The sequence below is a fragment of the Ovis canadensis genome, chromosome 2 (assembly GCF_042477335.2).
Source record: "Ovis canadensis isolate MfBH-ARS-UI-01 breed Bighorn chromosome 2, ARS-UI_OviCan_v2, whole genome shotgun sequence".
NCBI classification, from domain to species: domain Eukaryota; kingdom Metazoa; phylum Chordata; class Mammalia; order Artiodactyla; family Bovidae; genus Ovis; species Ovis canadensis.
In genome coordinates, this window is record NC_091246.1 from 178,133,523 (window position 1) to 178,149,512 (window position 15,990).

Here is a 15,990-nt window from a genome sequence, read left to right on the forward strand (position 1 = left end):
ATGAAATTAAAAGACGCTTACTCCTTGGAAGAAAAATTATGACCAACCTAGATAGCATATTGAAAAGCAGAGACATTACTTTGCCAACAAAGGTCCGTCTAGTCAAGGCCATGGTTTTTCCAGTGGTCATGTATGGATGTGAGAGTTGGACTGTGAAGAAAGCTGAGCACCGAAGAATTGATGGCTTTTTACTGTGGTGTGGGAGAAGACTCTTGAGAGTCCCTTGGACTGCAAGGAGCTCCAATCAGTCCATTCTAAAGGAGATCATTCCTGGGTGTTCTTTGGAAGGAATGATGCTGAGGCTGAAACTCCAATACTTTGGCCACCTCATGTGAAGGGTTGACTCACTGGAAAAGACTCTGATGCTGGGAGGGGTTGGGCGCAGGAGGAAAAGGGACGACAGAGGATGAGACGGCTGGATGGCATCACCGACTTGATGGATGTGAGTTTGAGTGAACTCCAGGAGATGGTGATGGACAGGAAGACCTGGCGTGCTGCAATTCATGGGGTCACAAAGAGTCAGACACAACTGAGCAACTGAACTGAACTGAAGACGATATACCAAACAGTCATGGCTTAGACCAATCATGGTTCATTCCCTCAGACTGGGAGAGAAATCCAAGTTCTGTAAACTTGTTGTAATGTGCACAAAATATGATTATTATAAACTAAAGGATTGTGGTTATTGACTAGACAATCAACATTACCTGACATAGGTCATATCAACATTATGATGAGTAAGACCTGGACGGAGAAGAGAAGGGGTGAGACAGTGTGAGACAAGAATGAAACAGTTCTGTGTTTTCTTCTCTCTATTTAAGCAAATAAAATGTAAGCCTCTTCTAATCAGGAAAATGTACCACATTGGAAAAGTAACTCAGATGTTGATGAAAATATCACGTTTATTTATTGATTAAGCATTTTAATTCAACAATTTGGAGACAGACTTTTTGTCTTCCAGGAGCCATTCTGCCTTATTTCAAAAAGGCCGAAATCTATGTATTTTGAGTATTAATTTCATATTATATCCAACAACTCTGTGACATGTTGGAGGAGAAACTCCCAACTGGTCTTACCTTCAGGACAGCCATATTTTTACTATTTTTATTCTGGCACATTCACTGACACAGACTGTTCACTTATGTTACTGTCATGGACAAGTGATGCAGGGAGAGAAACACTGCTGATCTGTGAAATTAGACAATACATTAAATCTGTCTTGATATTTAAGCCACATTAAGTACCATGTTTAATTAGGTTTATGAAATGACATCTTGTTCAGGGCAAGGATCAGTATGGAAGAGAAGCTTTAATGGATGCTAAATTAAATGCCTAAGCTAAACTGTTATATGTACAAGTCTGTAATTTCAGACCTATGTCTCTCAAATGAATCACAAACTGACTTCTTTGAGCATCCTATAGGACATAGTTTGTGTGACATTATATGGAATTAATTTTAAAAGCTTAGTCTGACTTCTTTCCAATTATATGCCAAAAAACATAACTGGAAACACTCTTTTTCTGCATTTTCTCACATTTCCTCTGTAATACTAAGTTAATAGATGGCTTTAAAACTAAAATCACAGTAAGTGCAAGAACCTACCCAACTCTTAATATCTGAATATTAGGATTTATCAAATGTAGCATGTCTAAATATACAAAATCAACCTTTTCTGGTTTTCTGGAACTGCTTAGATGTGGAAATAAAGACCTCATTTCATGTAGAAGTGCCCTATGAGGCACAATTTTCATAAAGGCCATTTAAATGACTGTTTTATTTGTAGACCAGACTGTGTGTGCCTGAAACCCCAGACTAATGAGACAATTTTTCAGAGGATTTCTCTTCTAAATAAACAAGGCCATTTGCACTGACCCAGGAATCTTAGTTGTAGCTAAAAGACTAATTAGACCAATATTATAATGGGCACATCTAAAACAGTAAAAGGAATATTCTTTCCATCTTCAAGGTTAGATGCTCCTTCAAATGAAATCAGTTTATCTGGATTGTCTTTAATGTTTTCCTTTGCACCTATAAAGAAACTGAAAAACTTTTCCTTTTAAGAAACATTTTGAAAATTCATTATTTTTACAATATATGCATATATAAACTCTTCTATAAATGAATTCCCAAACTAAATTTTTCCCTTGGTAATTTGATTTAAAAAAAAATTAGAACAAATCATTATGAGTAGAATGCTTTCAATTAAGACATAATTAATTAAATGTGCAAATGCAGAATACATTTGGCTGTGCAATTAGATGACTGATTACACTGGAAATCTAATTTCATACTTAAATTGCCAGCCACACCCCCATCTTGATCTACTGACCCACCGTAATTGACCACAAGGTTGGACCTTACCCCTGGAGGAAGTGACCTCAGTGAATAGCGTTTTTGCAGTGATTCTATAATCATCTCTTCATGTCTGTCTTTAAACAGTGATTAGAAACAGCATGCATGAAGAAGGTTCTTGCCTTTCTTCTTATTTAAAATAAAACAAGATGCTTATTGAAAAATAAGTGGTGCATAACTTGGCAAATTGTGAAAGATCTCTTTTTATCCCATTGTACTTAATAACTTTTCTATTCAGACACTCTTTAAAAGGAAGTTGATAATCAAAATGATGAACATGTATGAAAAGTTACTGAGCTTTGAATTTTTTACTTCCAATTTATTTAGTATGGCATTGCAAATTGTCTTTAAGTTATAGATACAAATATGTGAAAGCCACACTTAGCTATTAGTATTTATGGGTTAGAAATGTCCTCAAACTAACAAAGACAGTGAATTTTAGTGCCATAAGTAGTGGAAGGGGTGATTTAGCAAGGATTCTAACCGATGTGCATCAATGTTGCTCAAAAATTGAAGAGATTCCCATCTCATATACAAAGTGGAAGTGTTAGTTGCTCAGTCATGTCTGACTCTTTGGGACCCCATGGATTGTAGCCCACCAGGCTCCTCTGTCCATAGGATTCTTCAGGCAAGCATACTAGAGTGGGTTGCCATTTCCTTCTCCAGGGGATCTTCCTGACCCAGGGACTGAACTTGGGTCTCATGCATTGTAGGTAGATTATTTACTGTCTGAGCCACTAGAGAAGACTTGACATACACAAAACTACTTCTAATTCCAAAAATTAAAGTCAGTATTTATCCTCTGAATCAGACATTGCTTTAAGTTTCCTGAATAGTTGAAAAATATGTAAAATGTTTTCAAGGATTCTAAAAAGTCAGTAATTGGGAAAGGACATTAATGAAAGGACATTAATGAAACATTAATGAAAATGAGGATGTTTGTTGAATGTCTATTCTGTCCCCAGCCATAAGCTACATATTCTTTTGCATCATGTCTATATTTGTCAGTTTTTAATGTATCATCAATCAGCTCCAAGCCCTTACTTTATATCTTTTCATGAGATGCTGGGTCTGGAAATCTGCAAACTATCTTTCCCAGAGCCAGCACACAGAGTATCATGGGAATATCTCTTGGATAAAAGAAATCTCTTTAGCCTGAATTATGGTCATTAGCATTTTAGCTCATTGAGTTGGATGTTTTCCTCTTCAGATAACTTTCAGAAATGCAAACGTCCACCAAAGAGAAGAACAATCTCCTTTTGGGTCACTGAAGCTTCAATATTAGCAGATTTGTTCCCTAGTTTTCTTCAACAGTAGTGGGTACTTTGTCACTAAGGCAGCATAGGGATCCCGGATAGAACAAAGAAAAGCATTGTAAACAAAGGAAAATAGACAGCATCAAAGCTTATTGCTCTTGTAATCATTGTCTTATTTTGATTCTAGAGCTATTGAGGGATCTCTGTTTCCCATTGTGTGTGGTTCTTGATCCAATTGTGTTCTGACCTTTAGGAGTTGACTATAAAATCAAGAATATTGAGAAACAAAGATTCCCAATTGTTAAGAGTCCTTAACTAGGAAACTGAAAACAGTGGTTCTCAACCTTCACTACTTGTTGGAACCACCTGGGAAATTTAAGAGTTGCTGATACGTGGGTACTGTGCCTAGAAATTTAAAAAAATTCTCCAAATGATTCTGACATTCTAGTCAAGATGAAGACTAACTACTCCAAAGAGCTATTAAAATTTACATTTATTATGTGCCCACAGGATTTGCACAAACAAATGGCAACCCACTCCAGTACTCTTGCCTGGAAAATCCCATGGACGGAGGAGCCTGGTAGGCTGCAGTCCATGGGGTCGCTAAGAGTTGGACATGAAGTGACTTCAGTTTCACTTTTCACTTTCATACATTGGAGAAGGAAATGGCAACCCACTCCAGCAGCACAAAGAAAAGATTAGAAAAATTCATTATTCTTTTATTCTCAGCATCCCATTCAGAATCCACGCTTTTCTTACTTCCATGCCCATTTTTCCACCAATCAACCTTTGCCTCCTGCTGCTGCTGCTAAGTCGCTTCAGTCGTGTCCGACTCTGTGCAACCTCATGGACTGCAGCCTACCAGGCTCCTCCATCCATGGGATTCTCCAGGCAAGAACACTGGAGTGGGTTGCCATTTCCTTCTCCAAAGCATGAAAGTAAAAAGTGAAAGTGAAGTCGCTCAGTCATGTCCTACTCTTAGTGACCTCATGGACTGCAGCCTACCAGGCTCCTCCATCCATGGCATTTTCCAGGCAAGAGTACTGGAGTGGGGTGCCATCACCTTCTCCAGCCTCCTGCTGCTAGAAGGAGCTAACAGTTAAGGGACTGTTTCACCGGATGTTTAAAGACTATAGTAGTCACAGAAAATGTGAGATATCACAAAGTCCCACTTTTAGTGAAAAGGTGCAAAGAGAAATAGGTTTTGATGGAGAACTCTTTGAATGATGCAAGATTCCCTAGAAACTGTGTGTTTTGCATCGATAGTTGGTTTTCTATGGAGAGATAAACTGAAATGCGAATAAAAAATGGAAAGTTAGAGATGATTGTTTTTTCTTTTCAGGACCCGTATGTAACCTTGTGGAAGGCAACCAGAAGAGTCAGAGAGGTATGTGGACTCATATAGCCAGGATAAGAGAAGGTAGGAAAATAAACATGAGATAAGAAGTAGCTATGTTGTGTATAACATGATTCAATATTTGTATATATGGCAAAATTATCACCACAATAATTCTAATTAGCATCTTTCACCATACAAAGTCACAGAAAATTTTTCTTTTGATGAGAACTTTTAAGATCTATGTGTTTGTAGTTTTAATAAAAGACTCAGCTCCCTCTATGAGTCTAAAATTCCAACTGCATTCTTTGTGTCTTCTTCCAATTTTCTACCTAAAAATGTGGGGTTTCCTTAAGATTAACTTTAGCTGAAGAAGGATTGGCAGGGTCAGTGTGACAGGCGTTTATTGATACCCCAGATAAATGGTTGTTAAATTTGAGTATGTGGTCAGAAACACCTGAAGGGCTTATTTTAAACAGACTTCTGGGTGCCTCCCCAGAGTTTCTGATTCAGCAGGTCTGAGCCAGGGCTTGAGAATGTGCATTTCAAACAAATTCCCAGGTGATACTCCTATGGCAAGCTGTTTGAGGGTCACTCAAAGCCCCTCGGAGAAGGCGATGGCACCCCACTCCAGTACTCTTGCCTGGAAAATCCCATGGACAGAGGAGCCTGGTAGGGTGCAGTCCATGGGGTCGCTAAGAGTTGGACATGACTGAGCGACTTCACTTTCACTTTTCACTTTCATGCATTGGAGAAGGAAATGGCAACCCACTCCAGTGTTTTTGCCTGGAGAATCCCAGGGACGGGGGAGCCTGGTGGGCTGCCGTCTCTGGGGTCGCACAGAGTCGGACATGACTGAAGTGACTTAGCAGCAGCAGCAGCAGCAGCAAAGCCCCTTGTTGTTAATCAACTTCAGCTGATTAGGACCTGTTATAATGAAACACAACACTTGATTTTATCTCTTAGACAAGTGCTACTCCAAGTGAAAACATTTCATTTTACAGAAAAGAACACCTCGAAGTGGCATCCAGAATCAGGTCTCAAAAGCAATGCTAGACAGTGTTGACAAAGGGTTGAGGAGGGTCATTTAGCCCCAGGATTATTTGTGACATAAAAAATACCTTTTTGTCTCAGATAGTAAGATCCTTGGAGAATTGTTGAGCAGATTGAGTTGGGTTCAGTGAAGTGACCATATGGGTCTAAAAGGATAAACAAGATATTTATGTGTCTCTGCAGCATTTGAATGGTAATTTGACCATAAAATAGCAAGTATAATCCATCAAAAAAATGACTAGAAACACTAAATATTTAGAATTATGTTGAAAATAAATTTAGAACACCTAAAAAACTAGAACCTATTACCTTGTTATGAGTACATGTGGGTGCACACAAAGAGAACTATTTGTGGAGTTTCCCAAACTTTTTTCTATACAAGTATGTATATTCAATACTTCATGTATTATTATGAAAAGGTAGATTTTACTCATTATGATTTTGGCTGGAATCAGATTGCACATTTAGTTTCAAAGGATCACTTAGAGTCAAAGAATTTTTGACAAGATATGAATTAATTTCTGAGAAAAGTAAAGCAAACCTATTTTCAGTAACAGCAATGACAGTGCCATGGGATATTTTGGAGAGGCTCCACTTCTTTGAGTATATAAATTCTGGTACGTTTGATAAAGAAAACCTTTCTGTAATAAAGTAATTCTGATCATCTACATTTAAACTATTATAAAATGTTTATGTTGTTTAGATATGAGAAGAAATTAGACCCAAAGCATGTATGGGTATCCAGTATGAATTCACTGTGTAATTAAGGTCAGTGTAATTTCCCATAGTCTGTTCTGCTGGGTTAGCCAATATACTGAAGCCAATTTACTGTAGAGACTTCCTAATTTAGGCAGATTAATTTCTATACCAATTTAACACCTTAAGATGCCAAATGCTTTTCTTTCAATTGAAAAATCAAAGAGAAAATCTATTTCTGTAAGTAGGAAAAATGAAAGGCAAAGTAACTATTTTTCCTTCTAGTCATGATGAAGCTAGAGTCATCTGATAGATTCTAGACTCAAAGTGGTCTTCAGTCCGTGATGCTTCAGAGTGTGGGGAGGATATATGGAAAGGTGCTGCATATGAATGACCATTCTAGGCTCTATTTACCTTTTACTGTGTGCATAAAGTCTCTGGTAGAAAAGCACATGGAAGTGATAAGAATTTTTAAATAATTGAATGGAACAGGATACTGTTGAAAACCCAGTTTTATGTGCCTGAAAAGAATGAAGGAGAAGGGGGAGAACTGAGATGATTGTTAGAGAAAAAATAGAGAAGAGAAGCAGTCCTGGTTAAGGAGGTCCCACCCTGCCTGTTTTTAGCATGAAGTTCCCTAGAAAGCCTACATATGAAAGTATACCTTTATTATTTTCTGCATATTTACAATGATAAATAAATTTGAGTTTACTGGTAAACATTAAAAGATAGAGGACTTTCCCAGTTGTATCAGTACAGTCTATTAAATAATCCATCATTTTCTCATGTAATTGAATTTACCACATAGATCTTCTGGTGCTTTTCATATGTATTGGATGCTGTTTCTGGATTCTCTTTTCTGTGCCACTGATCTGTTTGTCCTCTTATATAAATGCAATCATAAATTAATTATTCATAATATTTCATAAATATTCAGAATGGCAACCCACTCCAGTACTCTTGCCTGGAAAATTCTATGGATGGAGGAGCCTAGTAGGCTACAGTCCATGGGGTCGCAAAGAGTCGGACACGACTGAGTGACTTCACTTTCTTTCTATAGTTCCTTTTGAAAAAGGAAATGGCCACCTACTCCAGTGTTCTTGCCTGGAGAATCCCATGGACGGAGGGGCCTGGTGGGCTACAGTCTATGGGGTTGCAAAGAGTTGGACATGACTAAGCAACTAACACACATACACACACACACACAATCATTACGGTCTTTTTCTTGACTCTTCCTTGGTAAGGGTTATCATTTCTAATATAAATCTAAATTTAGTTTCTCCAGTTGGAAAGAGCTGTTGAGTTTCTGATTGGAGTTTCATTAAATGTATATATTAATTCAAGAGAATAAACAATGCTCTGAAATTAAGCTTTCTCATCAAGAAGATTGTGTGTTCCTTTCAGATTTTGTCTTATATCTTTTAATACAAGTTAATAGTTTTCTTCGTATAGACCAGTGACTCAAACTCAATACGACACTAGAATTATTTACAAGCTTTAAAAAATGTGGTTGCATAGGGTTCACACCTAGAAATTATGATTTGTCTGAGAACATCAGGATATTTTAAAGCTCCCCAAGGTACTTTTAAATAAAGACAAGGTTGATAATCATAAATATGTCTTGTGGCTTTTATGTTAAATTTATTCCTAAATATTTTATATTTGGGGGGAGCCTTTTCCAATAATATGTCTTTAATCACCTTTCAACTCTCTTCTATTGGGTTTGGTCCATCCAAGTTTCCCACATAACTTAACAATAGGTACTTTTTAGGAATTCATTCATTTACTCCAGGTTTTCAAATATATTCCAATAGAGTTCTATATTCTCTTTTCATAATTTTTTGGTGTTGCTCTTAATCTCCTTATATACTTTCTCATTACACATTTCCTTCTTTTTCTCTAGCAGTTTTATTTTATTGGATATGTATTAAAATTGTCCTGCCGGATATTTCTCTTTCTTGATTTTCACACTAATTTTCTTTGTCATCTCCTAGAGACCCATTTCTGATTATTGGAAGCATACAGATCGTGCAAAAAAAGGGACTTTGCAAGTCTGTTCTTGCAGGTTCCTGCCAAGGCACTTGGATAAAGCCTCTTGGCTGTTTGTACTCCAGATACTCTTTTTGCTACACATGCACAAAATCCTCCAGTTGCCACTTGCTGCTTTATTTCGGGGGACCAGGAAATCCAGTGCCTTGTAGGAGACCCATGTTGCCATTCTCCCAGTTGTGCCCTCAGATATTTGAAAGCCACGCCCTTCCCTGGAATGGCCACTTTCTTGTCAATGCTCATCCCTGGGCTCTGATGCTGCTGTCTCGTTCTTTGGCCACTTGCCTACCATAAGGGCGGAGAAGGCAATGGCACCCCACTCCAGTACTCTTGCCTGGAGAATCCCATGGACAGAGGAGCCTGGTGGGCTGCAGTCCATGGGGTCACTAAGAGTCAGACACGACTGAGCAACTGCACTTTCACTTTTAACTTTCATGCATTGCAGAAGGAAATGGCAACCCACTCCAGTGTTCTTGCCTGGAGAATCCCAGGGACAGAGGAGCCTGGTGGGCTGCCGTCTGTGGGGTCGCACAGAGTCGGACACAACTGAAACGACTTAGCAGCAGCAGCAGCCACTACTATAAGGGAGACATCTCTGTGCCAGTGCTTTCTGTTGAAGCCTGACTCCTTTCTGCTGGGTGAAAAGAAAGCTAGTTATATGTAGGGTGCCACATTCCCTCCAATGGTAGGATAAGACATCACTTAGACTTCACATCCTTTCACTGAGTCTCTCAATCTGCCTGTCTTTCGTGAACATTCAACTCACCCTCCCCTGAACTGTGTTGTCCAAACACATATCACAAAGTTCTTCTCAAATTTATAGTTATCTTTAGCTTGTTTATTTGCTCACATTTATTTGCCTAGTGTTGTGTAAGGAAAGAAAGAAAAAAAAGAATCAAGCATATGAGCACATATTAGAGAAAAACAGTGCTTAATGGGCATGAAATGGGTGCATCTAAAAACTTTAGTATATTAACTGTAAATACACTGCATACAATTTGATCTTTTAAAAAAAGTTATTTCAGTGTTGATGCCAAGGGGGAGTGTTTTATAGGTATTCTGAACATCAAAGGAACACCATGGGGTTAATTGGGGTGCCTTACACGAATAGCCATTGTACTACATTGAAGCTATTTTGGTAGTAGTGCATGATGTGTAACAGATGGTGAAACAAAATAATTATATGTAAATTGTTGTTGCATGAACTTCTTATCCAGTGTTAGATTTCTTGATGGAACTTGAACATTCTAGTTGAGCTACCAAGAAAAACTGAAAAACAGGGATGGAGTAGAGGCATGATATTACTTTTCTTCCCCTAATGTTTCTGCTTGAGCTTATAGACAAGTAGTTTTTTATTCTCTTGCAATTCAGGAAGTCTGAAAAGAACTGTTCTAGTCTCTTTTTATCTCCACATTGAATAGTTTTACCTGTTTTGCGAGGCTGGTTTTTGTATGCTTAAAAAACAGTCACATTATCAGTGGAAATGGTAATTAGGCCAAAAAGAAATTGCTTTTAAAAACCATATGTGGTTTCTCTCCTATTGTGCTCTCTGGACTCAGACATAGCAGGTGTTTATGCTTCTGTTCCTATATTGCAAGACACTGAGGGAAAGTGCAACAATTTGCTACTTTTTTGCCTGAGTTTTGATGGGTAAATCATATCATCTCTGCCTCCTGGGATAACCTCTCTTTATTCTCATGCCTCATTTTGATCAGAAGTGTTTCCAATTAAGCTGTAACTAAAAAGCCTATCCAATGGGAATTTTTAGACCTCCGCTGATGCCTTTGTTGGTGCAGTTTACACTCCAGATCCTCACATGGAAGTTCAGACTTGTTTTCCATCTGTTAAAATGAGAAGGAACTGCAAGGTAGTAATTCCCAGTCCCAACAATTTGTAAAATTAACTCCATGGTTAATCTGGCTAACGACTAACTTTTTTAGAATTCATTTTTTTTCCCAATACAATTTAACAGTGATTATTGCCTTTACATATAGATAACATTAGACTTCATGCATTAACCTCAGTGCTAACTACTTGTTTTACTTCAATTCAGTTCAGTTCAGTTCAGTCACTCAGTCGTGTCTGACTCTTTGCAACCCCATGAGTCACAGCACTCCGGGCCTCCCTGTCCATCACCATCTCCCAGAGTTCACTCAAATTCACGTCCATTGAGTCAGTGATGCCATCCAGCCATCTCATCCTCTGTCGCCCTCTTTTCCTCCTGCCGCCAATCCCTCCCAGCATCAGAGACTTTTCCATTGAGTCAACTCTTTGCATGAGGTGGCCAAAGCATTGGAGTTCCAGCTTTAGCATCATTCCTTCCAAAGAACACCCAGGAATGATCTCCTTTAGAATGGACTGATTGGATCTCCTTGCAGTCCAAGGGACTCTCAAGAGTCTTCTCCAACACCACAGTTCAAAAGCATCAATTCTTCGGCTCTAGGCTTTCTTCACAGTCCAACTCTTGCATAGACACATGACCACTGGAAAAACCATAGCCTTGACTAGACGGACCTTAGTCAGCAAACTAATGTTTCTGCTTTTGAATATGCTATCCAACAGGTCATAACTTTTCTTCCAAAGAGTAAGCGTCTTTTAATTTCATGGCTGCAGTCACGATCTGCAGTGATTTTGGAGTCCAAAAAAATAGTCTGACATTGTTTCCACTGTTTCCCCATCTATTTCCCATGAAGTGATGGGACCAGATGTCATGATCTTCGTTTTCTGAATGTTGAGCTTTAAGCCAACTTTCTCACTCTCCTCTTTCACTCTCATCAAGAGGCTTTTTAGTTCCTCTTCACTTTCTGCCATAAGGGTGGTGTCATCTGCATATCTGAGGTTATTGATATTTCTCCCGGCAGTCTTGATTCCAGCTTGCACTTCTTTCAGTCCAGCGTTTCTCATGATGTACTCTGCATAGAAGTTAAATAAGCAGGGTAACAATATACAGCCTTGACATACTCCTTTTCCTATTTGGAACCAGTCTGTTGTTCCATGTCCAGTTCTAACTGTTGCTTCCTGACCTGCATATAGGTTTCTCAAGAGGCAGGTCAGGTGGTCTGGTATTCCCATCTCTCTCAGAATTTTCCACAGTTTCTTGTGATCCACACAGTCAAAGGCTTTGGCACAGTCAATAAAGCAGAAATAGATGTTTTTCTGGAACTCTCTTGCTTTTTCCATGATCCAGCGGATGTTGGCAATTTGATCTCTAGTTCCTCTGCCTTTTCTAAAACCAGCTTTAATATCTGGAAGTTCATGATTCACGTATTGCTGAAGCCTGGTTTGGAGAATTTTGAGCATTACTTTACTAGCATGTGAGATGAGTGCAGTTGTACAGAAGTTTAAGCATACTTTGGCATTGCCTTTCTTTGGGATTGGAATAAAAACTGACTTTTTCCAGTCCTGTGGCCACTGCTGAGTTTTCCAAATTTGCTGGCATATTGAGTGCAGCACTTTCACAGCATCGTCTTTCAGGATTTGAAAGAGCTCAACTGGAATTCCATCACCTCCACTAGCTTTGTTCGTAGTGATGCTTTCTAAGGCCTGCTTGACTTCACATTCCAGGATGTCTGGCTCTAGGTGAGTGATCACACCATCGTGATTATCTTAGTTGTGAAGATCTTTTTTGTACAGTTCTTCTGTGTATTCTTGCCACCTCTTCTTAATATCTTCTGCTTCTGTTAGGTCCATACCATTTCTGTCCTTTATCGAGCCCATCTTTGCATGAAATGTTCCCTTGGTATCTCTAATTTTCTTGAAGAGATCTCTGGTCTTTCCTGTTCTGTTGTACAGTTTCCAAAATTTTACACTTTCTTTCTGCCTAAAGTCATCCACAAAAAGACCTGCGTCTTAAAAATATTGAACTGTTTTGAATTCTGAATCAAAACTAGCTTAACTGTCAAATAGTTGAAAACAAATTATTTTGTGAAAGCTTTTATGGATTAAATTCAACATGCCATATCATTAATAATGGAATTCTCTGCTAGATAGGAGATAGATAAAATCGCAAAGCCCAGGTCTACAGTTTAGTGAGGATTTTGACATGTATAGTTGTCTTGTGTGCATGCATGCATGCTGTCAGTTGTGTCCAACTCTTTGCAACCTTATGGGCTGTAGCCTGCCAGGCTTCTCTGTCCAAGGGATTCTCCAGGCAGGAATACTGGTCTGGGTTACCATGCCCTCCTCCAGAGGGCTTTCCCCACCTAGGGATAGAAACTGCATCTCCTGTATTCCCTGCATTGGCAAGCAGATTAATCAGTAACAAATGCTATAAGAAGGTATTGTAGCCTGGGTGGCTTAACCAACAGAAACTGATTTATCAATTGATTTGTCAAGTCTAAGATCAGGGTTCCAATGGATTCAGTGTCTGGTGAGAGCCTACTTCCTGAATCATAGACAGTCATTTTATCCTTACATGGTGGAGAGAAACATCTTTCTTCTCATAAAGGTATTAATCCCATTTCATGAAGGCTCACCCCCCATGACTTAGTTACCTCCCAAAGGCCTCACCTCCTAATACCATCACATTGAGGTATTTCATTTCTCAGCAAATGAAAGCTGGGAAACAAACATTCAGTTCATGAGAACAGTGAATATTGTTGATGGTCCAGCAGATGTCCTGGAGCCTCTTTTTGTGAATCCTCTGCCAGCTGCCTTGTATTTTGCTTCTGAAGACCTGCATCTGAGACCCTTTGGCACCCTCTGCAGAGGGTATAGGAGTTGTCATCAGGGAGGTTAGGGTCCTCAGAGCAGCTGTTCAGCAATGGCTGATGTTTAGTTTCAAACGTCTGAAAGTCTTAATACTGTTGATGCAATTCTCAAGGCAAGAACACTGAAATGGTTTGTGATGCCCTTCTCCAGTGGACCACGTTTTGTCAGAACTCTCCACCATGACCCGTGTGTCTTCGAGGGCCCTACACAGCATGGCTTATAATTTCATTGAGTTATACAAGGCTGTGGTCCATGTGTTCAGTTTGATTAGTTTTCTGTGGTTGTGGTTTTCATTCTGTCTGCCTTCTGAAGAATAAGGATAAGAGGCTTATGGAAATTTCCTGATGGGAGAGACTGACTGTGGTCTTCTTCTGATAGGCAGGGTGATCAGAAGGACAAGCTGGAATCAAGATTGTGGGAGAAATATCAATAACCTCAGATACACAGATGACACCACCGTTATGGCAGGAAGTGAAGAAGAACAAAAGAAACTCTTGATGAAAGTGAAAGAGGAGAGTAAAAAAGTTTGTTTAACACTCAACATTAAAAAAAAAACTAAGATCATGGCAACTGTCCCATCATTTCATGGAAAATAAATGGGGAAACAATGGAAACAGTGACAGGCTTTATTTTGGGGGGGCTCCAAAATCACTGCATATGGTGACTTCCAGCTTGCTTGTTGGAAGAAAAGCTATGACCAACTTAAACAGCATATTAAAAAGCAGAGATATTACTTTGCCAACAAAGGTCCATCTAGTCAAATCTATGGTTTTTCCAGTAGTCATGTAGGGATGTGAGAGCTGGACTATAAAGAAAACTGAGTGCCAAAGAACTGATGCTTTTGAACTGTGGTGTTAGAGAAGACTCTTGAGAGTCCCTTGGACTGCAAGGAGATCCAACTAGTCCATCCTAAAGGAAATCAATCCTAAATATTCATTGGAAGGTCTGATGTTGAAGCTGAAACTCCAGTACTTTGGCCACCTGATGCAAAGACCTGACTCATTGGAGAAGACCCTGATGTTGGCAAAGATTGACGACAGGAGAAGCGGATGCTAGAGGATGAGATGGTTGGATGGAGAGGATCACCAACTCAATGGACATGAGTTTGAGCAAGCTCTGGGAGTTGGTGATGGACAAGGAAGCCTGGTGTGCTGCAGTCCATGGGGTCGCAAAGAGTTGGACATGACTGAGTAACTGAACTGTACTGTATGAAAGTCTGGCCCCTGGACTCCAGTTGCATGAGGCTGAAGCTGGACTTTGCCTGAAATCACAGCCTTGCTTGGTTCCCCCTTTGCTCTTCTTCTTCCTCCATCCCTTTCCTGATTTCCTCTGAAATCACTTTCTTAATAAATCACTTCCACTGGAATCCTCATTTCAACGTCATCGTGGGGAGCATCTGACCCAAGAAACCTGGTAACAAAGAGCTTTACAATAAAATAATAACAATCAGAATGTGAGCAGTGTCCTTCATGGAACAGGCTACTATATACATGTTTCATCTTAAGCCAACAGCAGTCTGATATTCATTAGGGGTCCCTCACAAATATTTGGGTAAAATAGAAAGGAGATCAACGATCATTGAATAGGTGATATGAGGCCAGCTCAACAGATGAAGGAAATTGGCAACCTGTTTTGTATCTAAATTTGTAAGGCAACACCAGAAATCTGTTGAACATAACACTAGAAAGTATCTCCTTTAGGGGTTTTCAAAGAACTTGAAATATGATTTATTGAATTTAAGATACAGTTTTGTCCAAGAGAACTGATGGGATGGAGCATAGGGAAGATGGGTCTGGAAAAAGGCCAAAGATGACAGAAGATTTCTGGTACCTAGAAAAAAAGTGTTACAAGTAATTGCCTTAGTAAGGAAAGAAATGGAGATAAAATTTGTTTTTAATTGGCTATAATTTTCTTTATTCTCCATATTTCCACAATGACATTATTAATTTTATAATATAAGAGAGAAAGTGTTTCTTACTTTGCAACTTTACAGTTACAAGATAATCCAAAATAAAATTCCCATTACTGAGGAGTGGTTAGTAATTGTGAACATTCATAGATGGGAACATTTTACATTCATTACCAATGTTTATAAAGTATTTCAAATGACATTGAAAAATTTATAAAATAATATTAAATAACAAAGATAGAATTCAAAACTTTAGGTACTGTTTGATATCCTCTATGTTGAAATATATGGAAGAGATACTAAAAGGATTTACAAGTTAACTTTTACTAGAATATGAATTATGGATTTTTTCTTATTATTTACACTTTGTAATTTTTCTATATTGGAGTGTTAATCAGACAAAAGTAAACAATAAAATTTGGAAGTGCGTGCTTAGACACTCTTAGGTCTGAAATGCTCTCATCCTGAGGTCGGACTTATTAACAGGCCTAGGAATAATTAGTTCTATCTAAAACATTTGAAGTAATTTATGCTTTTAAATTGATCATATTTTTCTCTGCTACACTTGCCCATTTTCCTCTCAGCATCTATCTTCCTTTGAATGCCTGCCACTTCTTTGTCTCTGGAA

General features: G+C 38.7%; 1 long non-coding RNA gene across 1 annotated transcript in view; it reads left to right on the top strand.

Moving 5' to 3' along the window:
- The window catches only part of LOC138432823 (uncharacterized), a 92,108-nt gene extending 77,203 nt beyond the window's left edge, over positions 1–14,905 (top strand). The window contains exons 3-4 of the long non-coding RNA XR_011254000.1: positions 4,952–4,996; positions 13,832–14,905. This is a non-coding gene — a long non-coding RNA (uncharacterized lncRNA). The remainder of the gene's footprint in view (positions 1–4,951; positions 4,997–13,831) is intronic.
- The last annotated feature ends 1,085 nt before the right edge of the window (positions 14,906–15,990 follow it).